This window comes from Aotus nancymaae, unplaced genomic scaffold, assembly GCF_030222135.1.
Source record: "Aotus nancymaae isolate 86718 unplaced genomic scaffold, 86718_ANA_hifiasm-v0.15.2.pri h1tg000108l, whole genome shotgun sequence".
NCBI classification, from domain to species: domain Eukaryota; kingdom Metazoa; phylum Chordata; class Mammalia; order Primates; family Aotidae; genus Aotus; species Aotus nancymaae.
The window spans coordinates 37,780,737-37,794,854 of record NW_026988523.1 but is presented as its reverse complement, the minus strand read 5'-3'; positions in this window follow the sequence as shown (position 1 = coordinate 37,794,854).

Genomic DNA, 14,118 nt, shown 5'->3' with positions numbered 1-14,118 from the left:
TAGTTGACGAACCTAGGGATTGCCAGATCAGAAAGTTATCATGAATATGTAAATCCTTTCCCAAATACATATAAAGAAATTTAACACTAGCTGTCCTCTCGATGATGACTAGGTTACTTTACCTCAATGATTAGATTCATGATTACTCAGATTTTCTTCATTATTCATGGAAAAACACAAGTGGATACTGAGCTCACAACATGACAGCAGTGAAGCCTTGAAAGTCCTGGAAATGCACTGAACTTCTGGTAGGGCGGGAGTCCTGATAAACCCTTTGCTCACCAGTGTTTTTTCTTTTAAGGGCAGTGGGTGCCCTTCAGAGTACTGTAACCCCAAGATGTCAAACAAATGACACTAATTGGCAGATGATGTTGTGTTAACTCAGCAGCAGATCTGCCAGCAGGATGTGGCCATGGGTGAAAAGTGGGGCCCCAAATACAGCAGTAGGGGAGAAAACATGTTTTTAAAAAGTACCCTTTTTAGGTTCTAGTTGACAGTCTCCTGAAAACAAAAATCAAATTAACAAAAGAAAACAAGCAGTTTATTGATGTGTGCTCTACCCATCACAAGGGATAGGCTTCAGTTCAAAAGTATTTCTCTCTCCAGGCTGTGGCTTAGAAACCTTGTTTAAATAATATTTCAATAAAGAGCCATAAATCCTATATAGTGAAAAGCAAAGGAGGAAGCAATTCCAGTCATTTAAAAGGTGGGAAAATGTGGGAAGGTAGTAAAATCTGTTCCCGGATTCCTCAGGTTCCTGCTGGTACCTTCTCTGGGCTGAAAAACAAGTGCTTTCTCCAGTCAATAAGGATTTATGTCCCGCTGTCAGCCAAATAGTGCCTCAGGCAGCATGTTCCCCTGCATTTTCAGTGTCTTCGGCTTAACAATCCTCAGTATTTTGAGAAGTAGTATTTTTGGTCTCCTTCATAGATAATACAAATGATCTGAGGCCATCTATGGAGCAGAAGAAAGCTGATTGTCTTAGTACAAACCTGGGTAGTGAAGAGGATAAAGTCTGGATTTGGAACCTTATGATAACATTATTAAAGCAGAAGTAAGTTAAGAAAAAGCAAGGAGGATCTGGAAGGATGGCCATACATAAAAATACCGTTGAGTGTTCATGGTTTTCGTTTATAGGTTTACATTGCTGTTAACGTGGATACACTGAGTGGGTTTTAAGAGAATAGGTAGAGAGGGATATTATTAGGAAGGCCAGGTTGCTCCATTTCAAAGGTCAGAGGGTAAGGGAAGCTTGGTAGAAACTACCATGTTTCAGGACATTTTTCTGTCCTTTTTTGGTGATCATTTCATGTAGGGTAATGCCTTCAGTTAGGACTCCAGCATACAACACACAAATTACTGTCACCGAAGAAGACAATTCAGAACATTGCTCCATAATCCATACTGTGAAGATAAGATTATAATATATGAAGCAAAGAAATGCTTTAAAAATATGCATTTTTTACTGATTCTGAAGCAGTGGGCAATAATTTGCAATTTGTGGGTTCACACAGAGAGCTCACCAATAAAACATAAAAGAGCTCCTCATAAGGGGGAAAATGTCTGGGTGAACCTTCATGACTTTGTATCATCTGAAGTACTAATTACCATGATCATTCAAAGTCCTCAGAAAGTTCCCACCAGATTAATGTTTTTTTTTTTTTTTTTGGAGACGGAGTTTTGCTCTTGTTACCCAGGCTGTAGTGCAATGGCGTGATCTCGGCTCACCGCAACCTGCGCCTCCTGGGTTCAGGCAATTCTCCTGCCTCAGCTTCCTGAGTAGCTGGGATTACAGGCACGCGCCACCATGCCCAGCTAATTTTTTGTATTTTTAGTAGAGACGGGGTTTCACCATGTTGACCAGGATGGTCTCGATCTCTTGACCTCATGATCCACAGTATACTCTTGTGTCAATCACCAAGTTTTGGCCAATCAAATGTGGCCAGCTGTTCAAACTATATTCAAATAAGGTAAATACTGAGCTATAACCGATCCAGTTGTCTCTCTATGTCATGTCCATTCTCTGTATCTTACTTCTCTTGTTCTGTTCACATATCTTCCACTACCTGGCTGCCCTGGAGTCTCTGGGCCTACTCTGGCTTGGGATGCTGCCTGATTAACAAATCGTTCATTGCTCAGTTAAACTCTTTTAAATTTAATGAAGCTAAAGCTTTTCTTTTAACAGCAATCACACCAAGAAACCACATTTGGGGCTTTTAAAATCCATTGCAAACCCGTGGATAATAGCTTGTGATAATGTTTGTGATCTCAGAGAGGAAAATGGAAATGGAGAGTGTTAAAGTCTTTCTCTAATTAATTACACCAGAGTCAGAACAAAACCCATTTGTGTGGGAGCCTCAGTTAGCAAGATTGCTTTATGCATTCATGACTATCAGCCACCTGCATCAGGTGCCTTCTCCTTTTGTCTTTCAAGTAAATGGATTTCTCTTTTTTAAGGAAGAGAAAAAGGTGATTGAATTTTAAATGTTGAACCAATCTTACATCCCTGAGATAAAACACTTTTAATGATGCGTTATATCATAGATTGATAACTGTAAATTTTCAAAATTTTAAAGGTGTTTTTACATCATTTTCATGTGAGAATTGGCTTTTATTTTAGCTTCTGTGTAATGTCTTTAATTTTGGTGTGACAGCAAACTGGCATTTCTAAAACAGAATGTATAGATGCGGTAAACTTTTATCCTCAAATGTCTGATAGAATTTACAAAGTGTCTATTCCCCAAACTTTCACCACAGAAAGATTTTTGTTATAACTTCTCTTTCTCTAATAATAGAAAAATATTCAGTTGTTTTATTTCCTTACAAGACAGTTTTGGTGAGTTGTGTCTCACAGGAATATTTTCTGTAATAAATTTGTGTTTTACAGGAATTATGCAAGTAGGTAAACTTATTTGCATAAGATTGTTCATTATTTTATTACCATTGTAATATCTGTAGTGTCATGCCTTCACATTCCTGACACTGATCATTTATATTATCCTCTCTTATTTTTCTTGATTATTCCTTGTAGACTGACTTTCTGAGGAGGTTGCTCAGGGAAGCTCAAAGTCAGGAGAGACAAAAAGAAAAAAGGAATCTGAAGCCTTTGGCACCTACATCTAGAACAAAAAGTAAATCACGTTTTAACATCTAGCCAGATGAACAAAAAGTTTTATACTAAAGGTCTATGTATTTCAGTTTGTATTACCTGATCACATAGCTCTTCCTTTTGACAAAAAAAAAAAAAAAAAGCAAAAAGCAAGGTATGCTAAAGACAAGGAAAAACAGAGTCTGAAGAGTCAAAAGAAGCATTAGGAGCAGACTCAGATATGACCCCGATGTGGAAATTTGCTGATTGGGAATCTGAAATTACTATGATTAATATGTTAGCGCTCTAATGGAAAAAGTGGACTGCATGCAAGAGTAGATGGGCAACTTAAGCAGAGAGAAGCAAACACTAAGGTAAATCAAACAAAAACGTATGATGTGAAACAACTGTAGTAGAAATTGAAAATAGTCAATAGACCAGACACAATCTAGAAAACAATGTTACCTAGAAGATAGATCAATAGAAATTTCCCAAACCAAATGCAAAGGGAAAAAGCATTAAGCCCTCCAGCCCTTAGAATATTTAATAACTGTGGTGGGGTATCTTAAGATGTAGCATACATATAATTGAAAAGTCGGAAGGTAAAGAACGAAGGAAGCATAAAAAGTACTGAAGTGGTCTGTTTGTCTGGTGTGACACCTGAGGTTCTTGGTCTCATGGCCGCAGAGATCAAGGATATGGACACACACACAGAGTGAGGTTTAGAGCAGAATTTTAATAGGCAAAAGAAAGAGAACAGCTCTCTGCTGCAGAGAGGGGTCCTGGAAAAATGGGTTGCTGATCTGTGGCGAAATGCAGGGATTTTTATAGATGAGCTAGTGGGGAGACAGTGTCTAATCTACATAGCGTGTGAAAAACTGGTTAAGACCAGGTGTGCCATCTGCATAGAACCCGAATCTCTGGCTGCCCCCACCCCAATCTTTTATTATGCGGGTGGGTAGCTACTCCATGTTGCTTATTTCTTTCTTATTATACACATGCTAACACAAAAGGGAAGGTGGAGCCCCCAGGGTGAACATGCCTGACATCAGGTACCCCTTTCTACTGGTACAGCTGTCAGCATCGCCCTGTGCAAGCTCTCAGCTTCCTTCTTTTCATTTGCAGCTCGATCTTTCAGGCTGCTGTTTATTAGAAAATAAGTGATTTCTTAGGCTGCTTTTTGTTAGAAGGGAAGTTATGCCAAGGACTCTTTTGCTTTCACTATCTGCCTAAGATAATTTCTTTTTATCTCCTGTATCAGTATTTGGAGAAATAATTGCCAAGAAACATTTAAAACCAATCAGAGCTTCAAAGCCTCAGATGCAGAAAGCTCAGATATTATCCAATGTGATAAATATTGAACAACAAATCCTATCTGGACATTCTATATTTAAACTGCAGAAAAGACAAAGCAAAATCTTGATCAGAGGAAAAAATCAGAGGAAAGTAAAATATGTATTGTAGAGAAGTAATTCCAAGAATCATGGTGGCATTTTTGTCAGAAACATTTCAGGCAATAAGAGAAAGAAGAATATAAAATGAAATGCTTAAATGAATGACAGAAAATACATACCAATCTGGAATTCTGTATCTGGCAAAATTATTATTCAAAAGTGAAGGCGATCAGAGTTTCAGATTTACACAGACAAAAAGAAGACCATCAGAGAAGGCACAAATGCAAGTCAATTGAATTTTGAAAATTTTGATTCTGAATTGATTTAAAAGGTAACTTTCTTTTAAAGTAATAATAGTGATAAAGTATTCAGTCATTATAGTATATAAATACAAAAAATGAATGACACAGATGTTCCAGGAAAAAGATGGAGGAATAGGGAATCCTCTGTTATATGGTATCTGTTGTTTACATGAGGCAATATAATAATATTTAAAGTTAGATTTAGGTTAGTTAAAGCTATATTTTTGAAACTCCCGGGCAACGAATATAAAATTAAAAAGAAGTATAATTCATATGCTAAGAGAAGAAAAGAAAGAAATCATTGCTCAGTTAAAACCATAAAAGGCAGAAGGACAGGGGCAAAGAAACAAAGAACAAATACAATAAACAGAATGCAGTTGCAAAACTGGCAGTTATTAATCTAACTATAACAACTACAGAAGAGCTCTGATTTGTAGCAAATGCCAATTCCTGTGGTGTAAATATCACCTCCTCTGTGGCCTTTAGAATGCAAAATATTTGACAACCAGCAGAAAAATTCCTCAATATTTAATAATATGTTTTTTCTAATTTCTAGCTCGGGAATAAGTACCCTGCCTTCAATTCATCCTCTGTATAAAACCTCCCAATTATCTGCCTACTTTTTTCACAATAAAACTTCTGTTCCTCACTTTATGCAAAAGGGTAGCTTACTGTTTTACCATTCTGACCTCATTTTCCATACCCTTCCGCATACACCAAAGTTTCAGTTGTGTGGAACTATTTGTGTTATTTTACACTTTTGAGTATTTGTAGGTGACATTTCTTCTGCCAATATTTTAAATGTCTTTATCTTGCTAAGAACAATGATTCCTATTGTATATTGATTTCTCATGATACACCAGACTGTAAAAAGTAATGTATATGCTTTATGTCACTGAATTTTCAAATCAACCCCATGAGTCAATTTCCCCACTTTAGAGAAGACTGTTGTCTTAGTTGATTTGAGTCTCAGGATGCTATAACAAAATAACATGGATTGGATGGCTTAAATGACAGGCATTTCCCTCAATTCTGGATGCTGGAGTTCTAAGATTAAGGTGACAGCCAACTTAGTTCTGGTGTGGGTCCTCATTCTGGCTTGCAGATAGCCATATTCATACTGGGTCATTACCAGGTGGTGGCTGAGGAAGAAAGTGTGTGTGTGTGTGTGTGTGTGTGTGGCGGGGGGGGGGGCGGAGAGAGAGAGAGAGAGAGAGAGAGCAACAGAGACAGAGCGAGATCTGATGCCTTTTCTTTAAAGGGAATCAATCACATCATGAAGACCCTGATGTCCTAAACGAATTACCTACAAAGGCCTCATATCTTCAAATATCATCACACTGGGGGTTAGAGCTTTATCATATGAATTTGGGTTATACAATCCAGTCTATAATAACCATGTAAGCTATTTTTCCAAAATCATGTGACTAGTTAGGGTTGGAGACAGATTTAAACCAGGTCTATCTTATTTCAAAGCCTTGCCACTTACAATATTACACAAGGGTATTGATTGGTTTCTCATGCTTCCTGCTGAAGCTGAACATTTTGTATCAAAACACAGGAATCTGATTTTCCCAAAGCCTAAACTAAATTATTTTATCCTTTAGAAAGGATAAATTGTTTTATCTTTTGGAAATTATTTAGTTTAAATAATTTGAACTAACTTATTTACTCATTTAGATAAACACTTGTCTAACTCCCATCTGAATGAAACTATGAAATTCAGATATCAGCCTTGATCTTTGTTTCATTGATCTGTTGAAAGTAGGAGTCAAACCTTATCTCCCTCCTCACCCTTGTTATTATGCTTTCTTTTCCCCACTACATCAATTTTTCTCCATATTATTCTGTATTCTATAGAGTGTGTTCTACTTAGTATATGTACTTTGTGATTTATGTATATAATAGGTTTTTAAGAAAGTTGAATTCGTTACACAACTTGCAATAAGGGAGGTGGGATACTTGCACAATGAGTGAATATAGTTAAATAGCAAGGTGACTGTTCGGAAAACTCCCTGCTGGACCAAAATCTACCCTTCATAAGAACAGGGCAAGCTCAGACCAAAGAAAGAAGCAGACCACTCCAAATTGGTAGGTAGTCAAAGATTTATTCATGGGATACTTGTGAGGCCATCTTGGGTAATAGCAACAAGAGGCAGATCTCTGCCTGTGCAGTACATACATGACTGATCTTTTAAGCCATAAGAAGAAAAGGGAATGGGAAAGAGGGGAAAAACAGTCACTGCTGGCCTATTAAGCCATCTGTTTGTGCTCTCAGTCTGTCTACTTCCTGCGTAAAGATATTGTTTGGATTCCCTGCAGTCTGTGGGTTAGAAATTTTTACCACTCTGCAGTCACCTACCCAGAACACATTTTACGACAGTGGCATTCCTTCCTCTCCGACTTGAATGCTTCTCCAACCGACTTCTTCTCTAAAATTTTGTAGTCTACATTGCAGTGTTACCTGCTTTTCCTTTTGCCCTAAACAAATGCCATCCAGAAAATTCTGTTGGCAGAAAGGGCTTCTGTAGTTCTAGGGATGATCTCTCTACTTTGGAATGGAGGGGAATAAAGGAGAGACTTAGTGTTGGGACCAGAGAGGAGAGTGAATTCATACGGAAACCTCAGGGGTGATGTGGACCAGTTCTAATATACCAGACATAGGCAGAACTGGCACCATTCATCTCATGTTTATTACATGGCACATGGAGAGTATATGAGTGAATGATGTTTCTGGTTCATGAAAACTACTGTTCTCTGACCCTTTCTGTAATGGACAAGGCATATTTTCCAACAGTCTTAGTCTATATAGTGCTGCTGTAATGGAATACCATAGACTGGGTAATTATACAGCACAGAAATTTGTTTCTCACAGTTCTTAAGGTTGGAAGTCCAAAGTCAAGGTATCAGTATCTGATGAGGCTTTCTTGCTGTGTCCTCACATGACGGAAGAGCCAAAAATAGCTAGTTCACCCCCAGAAGCTCTTTTTATAGTGGCATTAATGCATTTATAAGAGCAGATCCCCATATGTACCCCAAACCTAATATATTTAAAAAAAAAAAAAAAGCAGATCCCTCATCATTTAAACACTTCCCATTAGGCCCTACCTGCCAACACTGTTGCTTTGTGTGCGAAGCTTAAGTACTGGTTTTGGAGGGGACAAAGCATTCAAACCATAGCGCCTTACTCTATGCCTTTAATTTCTGTTATCTCCATCCTCTATTTGCTCCATTTCTCTGGAATAGACCATCCTCTACAAAGCAGTCATTGAAGAATCTTACTAGATTAATAATTTCTCATCTTGTCTTTACTTTCATACTTCTATTTTTGGCTCTCAGGATTTCCCCCGATATTATTTATTCCTCAAATTGGAAATGAGATTCTCTACTGTTGTCAATAGTTAACTCCTCACCCTACACCTCTAGTTTCGGGAATTCTTACCTCAAGTTACTAATACCTATAATTTACTTAGATTTGCCCAGCAGCAAGGGCAAAATTAGTTGGTACTCAGATTTGTTAACAGCTTTTGCTTGATTTTGGGTGTTAACATATGAAGAAGAGAAAAATAACTTATGAGTGATGGATAAGTGGTATATGAAATTTGTTGCATTTTAAGTTTTTCATTTAGTGCTTGAGAATGTTTGGTATGAGGAAAAAAACTATGTGCCCAGTTAATGTTCCTGTATTCTTCAATGTTTACTATATTAGCTTATGAGTGTCAGAAAGGGAAAAAAATACCAAATTATGAAAATACAAGATGGTAGAAAATTAGTGGTGCAAACGCCTACTCTTTTTTTTTTTTTTTTTTTTTTTTTTTGGGACAGAGTCTTGCTCTGTTGCTAGGCGCCAGGCTGGAGTGCAGTGGTGCAATCTTGGCTCACTACAGCCTCCACCTCCTGGGATCAAGCAGTTCTCCTGCCTCAGCCTCCCAGGTAGCTGGGACTACAGGCACGTGCCACCATGCCCAGCTAAATTTTGTATTTTTAGTAGAGACAGGGTTTCACCATGTTGGCCAGGATGGTCTTGATCTCTTGACCTTGTGATCTGCCCATCTTGGCCTCTCAAAGTGCTGGGATTACAGGCGTGAGCCACCGCGCCCTGCCACGCCTACTCTTTTGATCTCTTTTCTTCCCTAGCCAATGCCAGGTGGCTATCAAGTAATAAAGCAGAGAAGGGATTACTTAGGAAGTGTAGCTTGAACTCCTCCATGGGTTTGGAATATGGCAAGTTATTTCTTCTTAGCTTTATGACAGTAATTTAAGTGTTTATGACTTTGTAATTGCAGAATATTATGACATAGTGTATTAGTCTATTCTCACGCTGCTTTGAAGAAATACTTGAGACTGGGTAATTTATTTAAAAAAAGAGATTTAGGCTGGGCACGGTGGCTCACGCCTGTAATCCCACCACTTTGGGAGGCCAAGGCGGGCGGATCACTAGGTCAAGAGATCGAGACCATCCTGGCCAACATGGTGAAACCCCGTCCCTACCAAAAATACAAAAAAATTAGCTGGGCGTCGCAGCGCGTGCCTGTAGTCCCAGCTACTTGGGAGGCTGAGGCAGGAGAATTGCTTGAACCCAGGAGGTGGAGGTTGCAGTGAGCCAAGATCACGCCACTGCACTCCAGCCTGGCGCCTGGTGACGGACTAAGACTCTGTCTCCAGAAAAAAAAAAAAAAAGAGGTTTAATTGGCTCACAGTTCTGCAGGGCTAGGGAAGCCTCAGAAAACTTACAATCACAGCAGCCATGGAAGCAAAGTCATCCTTCTGCACATGGCAACAGGAGAGACAGATGAGAGTTGAATGAAGAAGGAAGACTTTTATAAACTATCAGATCTTGTGAGAACTCAGTCACTATCATGAAAATAGCTCATAGGGGAAACCTATGATTCAATTACATCCCACTGGTCCCTCCCACAACACATGGAAATTATAGTTACTATAATTCAAGATGAAATTTGGGTAGGGTCACAGCCAAACCTTCTCATTCTACCCTGGCCCCTCCCAAATCTCATGTCCTCACATTTCAAAACACAGTCATGCCCTTCCAACAGTCCTCTAGAGTCCTACCTCACTCCAGCATTAACTCAAAAGTCCAAGTCCAAAGTCTCATCTGAGACAAGGCAAGTCTGTTTTGCCTATGAGCCTGTAAAATCAAAAGCAAATTCGTTATTTCCTAGATTCAGTGGTGGTATAGGTATTGGGTAAATCACCCATTTTAAATGGGAGAAATCAGCCAAAACAAAGGACCTACAGGCTCCATACAAAGTCTAGCAGGGTAGTTATTAAACCTTAAAGTTCCAAAATGATCTTTGACTCCATGTCTCACATCCAGGTCACGCTGATGCAAGAAGTGGGCTCCCATGGCCTTGGGCAGCTGTGCTCCTGTGACTTTGAAGGGTATAGCCACACTCCTGGCTGCTTTCATGGGCTGGTGTTGAGTGTGGTTTTTCCAGGCCCATAGTACAAACTGTCAGTGTATTTACCATTCCAATGTAATCCTGTACAGCTTACTATTGCCATTGCAACATCTGAAAACTCTTCCCTTCATTAAGTCATATTTATGGTTTAGAAGCTGACATTTCAGGAAAGGATTCCAAAGAAAGTTTGAAATATGCTTTGTTGCTCCTTCAACCTCTCTATCAATCACTCCTCCTAGACACAATGACAGAATCAAAGTCTCTGTAGTGGAGGTAAAAAACCTAAGGCAAACCATAGCAATTGAGACAAGGTATCAGGATGTAAATACCTGCCTAAAATGGATTAGATATTCCGTCTGCACTCTAAATAAAAGTGACTGTTACACTTGTGTGCACAGTAGGCCAGAGGCCCAGATTGTCCCCTTTTCACTTAGATGGTCTAATCAAGCGGATATGGAGTGCATGATAGCTCTTTTTCAAAATTCCACAACAAATTTTGCTGAGTTCTTTCACTGCTATTCCTTGAAGTTCAATACCCTGCGGGTCAGCCCCCGAAGGCCATACAGCCTCCATCTCCCAAGGTAAAGTTTGCTTTGTGCCTCTCATGACGGGGAGAACTTAGTGTTCCTTGAAAAACTTAACAAGATGCAGTGAAATCAGGTACTTCCAAGAGCTGGCTCATCAGTCTGCCCTAGCCCAGTAAGTGTTGTTCCCTTCCCTGTGCCCAAGTGTTCTCATTGTTCATCATCCACCTATGAGTGAAAACATGCGGTGTTTGGTTTTCTGTTCTTGTGTCAGTTTGCTGAGAATGATGGTTTCTAGATTCATCCATGTCTCTACAAAGGACATGAACTCGTTGTTTTTTTATGGCTGCATAGTATTCCATGGTGTATATGTGCCACATTTTCTTTGTCCAGTCTATCATTGATGGGCATTTGGGTTGATTCCAGGTCTTTGCTATTGTAAACAGTGCCTCAATGAACATACGTGTGCATGTGTCTTTATAACAGAACAATTTATAATCTTTTGGATATATACCCAGTAATGGGATTGCTGGGTCAAATGGAATTTCTATTTCTATGTCCTTGAGGAAGTGCCACACTGTCTTCCACAATGGTTGAATTAATTTACACTCCCACCAACAGTGTAAAAGTGTTCCTATTTCTCCACATCCTCTCCAGCATCTGTTGTCTCCAAATTTTTTAATGATCACCATTCTAACTGGCATGAGATGGAATCTCAATGTAGTTTCGATTTGCAGTTCTCTAATGACCAGTGGTGATGAGCATTTTTTCATGTGTGTTGGCTTCATATATGTCTTCTTTTGAAAAGTGTCTGTTTATATCCTTTGCCTACTTTTGGATGGGTTTGTTTTTCTCTTGTAAATCTGTTTTAGTTCTTTGTAGATTCTGGATATTAGCCCTTTGTCAGATGGGTAGATTGCAAATAATTTTTCCCATTCTGTTGGTTGCCGGTTCACTCTAATGGTTATTTCTTTTGCTGTGCAGAAGCTCTTAAGTTTAATTAGATCTCATTTGTCTATTTTGTTGCCATTACTTTTGGTGTTTTAGCCATGAAGCCCTTGCCTGTGCCTATGTCCTGAATGGTGTTGCCTAGGTTTTCTTCTAGGGTTTTTTATGGTGTTAGTTCTTATGATTAAAGCTTTAATCCATCTGGAGTTAATTTTTGTGTTAAGGTATAAGGAAGGGATTCAGTTTCAGCTTCCTGCATATGGCTAGCCAGTTTTCCCAACACCATTTATTAAACAGGGAATCCTTTCCCTATTGCTTGTTTTTGTCAGGCTTGTCAAAGATCAGATGGTTGTAGATGTGTGGCATTACTTCCAAGACCTCTGTTCTGTTCCATTGGTCTATATCTCTGTTTTGGTACCAGTACCATGCTGTTTTGATTACTGTAGCCTTGTAGTATAGTTTGAAGTCAGGTAGCATGATACCTCTGGCTTTGTTCTTTTTGCTTAGGGTTGTCTTGGCTATGCTAGCTCTCTTTTGGTTTCATGTGAAGTTTAAAGTGGTTTTTTCCAGTTCTGTGAAGAAGGTCAATGGTAGCTTGATGGGGATAGCATTGAATCTATAAATTACTTTGGGCAGTATGGCCATTTTCACAGTATTGATTCTTCCTAACCGTGAGTGTGGAATGTTTCTCCATCTGTTTGTGTCCTCTCTTATTTTTAAGCTATTTGAGAAATCTCCAAACTGCTTCCACAATGGTTGAACTAATTTACATCCCCACCACCACCCTATAAGTCTTCTTTTTTCTCCTCAGCTTTGCCAGCATCTGTTGTTTTTTGGCCTTTTAATAATCATCATTCTAATTGGTGTGAGATAGTATCTCGTTGTTTTAATTTGCATATCTCTGATGTTTAATGATGATCAGCAGTTTTTCATGTTTGTTGGCTACTCATGCCTTCTTTTGAGAAATGACTATTCATGTCCTTTGCCCATTTTTTAATGGAGTTATTTGTTTTTTGCTTGTTATTTTAAGTTCCTTATAGATTCTGGGTATTAGACCTTTGTCAGATGCATAGTGAATGAATATTTTCTGCCATTATGTAGATTCTCTGTTTACTCTGTTGATAGTTTATTTTGCTGCATAGAACTTCTTTAGTTTAATTAGGTCCTATTTGTCATTTTATGTTTTTGTTGCAATTGCTTTGGGGACTTAACTAAAAATTTTTTTCAAGGTGGATGTTGAGAGGGATATTTATTGGATTTTCTTCTAGGGTTTTTGTAGCCTGAGGCCTTACATTTAAATCTTTAACCCATCTTGAGTTAATTTATATATGGTGAAAGGTAAGGGTCTAGTTTCATTGTTCTGCATATGGCTAGCCAGTTACTAAATTTACTGAATAGGGAGTTCACTTATTGAATAGAGAGTTGTTTCCCTCTTGGTCATTTTTGTCCACCTTGTCAAAGATCAGATGGTTACAAGTGTTCAGCTTTATTTCTGAATGTTCCATTCTCCTCCATTGGTCTATGTGTGTGTTTTTGTGCCAGTATCATGAAGTTTTGATTACTGTGGCCTCATAGTATCGTTTGAAGTTGGATAATATCATGCCTCCCATTTTGTTCTTTTTGCTTAGGATTGCTTTGGCTATTTGGGTTCTTTTTTGGTTCCATAAGAATTTTAAAATAGGCGTTTTCTAATTCTGTGAAAAATGACATTGGTAGTTTAATGGAAATAGCATTAACTTTGTAAATTGCTTTGGACAGTGTAGTCGTTTTTACAATATTGATTCTTCCAAATAACCTATTTCTAGGATAATTCTATAATAATTAGAAAAGATGCTTGTTATAATTTTATTTTTCTGGAATTTGTTAAGACTTGTTTTGTGACCCAGCCTGTGGCATATTCTGGACAATGCTCCATGTGAACTTGAGGCAAATTTGTATTTTGATGCTGTTGTGTGGAATGTTCTGTTTATATCTGTTAGGTCCATTGGTGTATGGAATTGTTAATGTCTGCTATTTTCTTATTGAATAACTGCCTGGATAATCTCTTCATTATTGTGAGTACTGAAGTTTCCTACTATTACATTGCTGTATATTTCTCCCCTCAGATCTGCTAATGTATGTTTTATGCTTTTAGTGCTCTAATTTTGAATACATGTGTATCTACAAATCAGATAAATGGCGTATGATGGATTTGATAATCCACACTAAGGAAGGGAATATGTCTTGCATATATTGGTATCATTATGCAAATCACCAATGTTGTCCCCTTCAGAGAAACCAATTACCCAAATGGGCCCCTTCTGGAGGACATAATTGCATAAAGGAATCCTTTCCTCTAGGTCTACTACTTCCCTAGGCCACAGTGTTTGTTCATTTAAGTGTGGGCTACATAAATTTAGGCATAGCTTTTATTGGGGTCTTATCCTCTGGATATAGACTCCA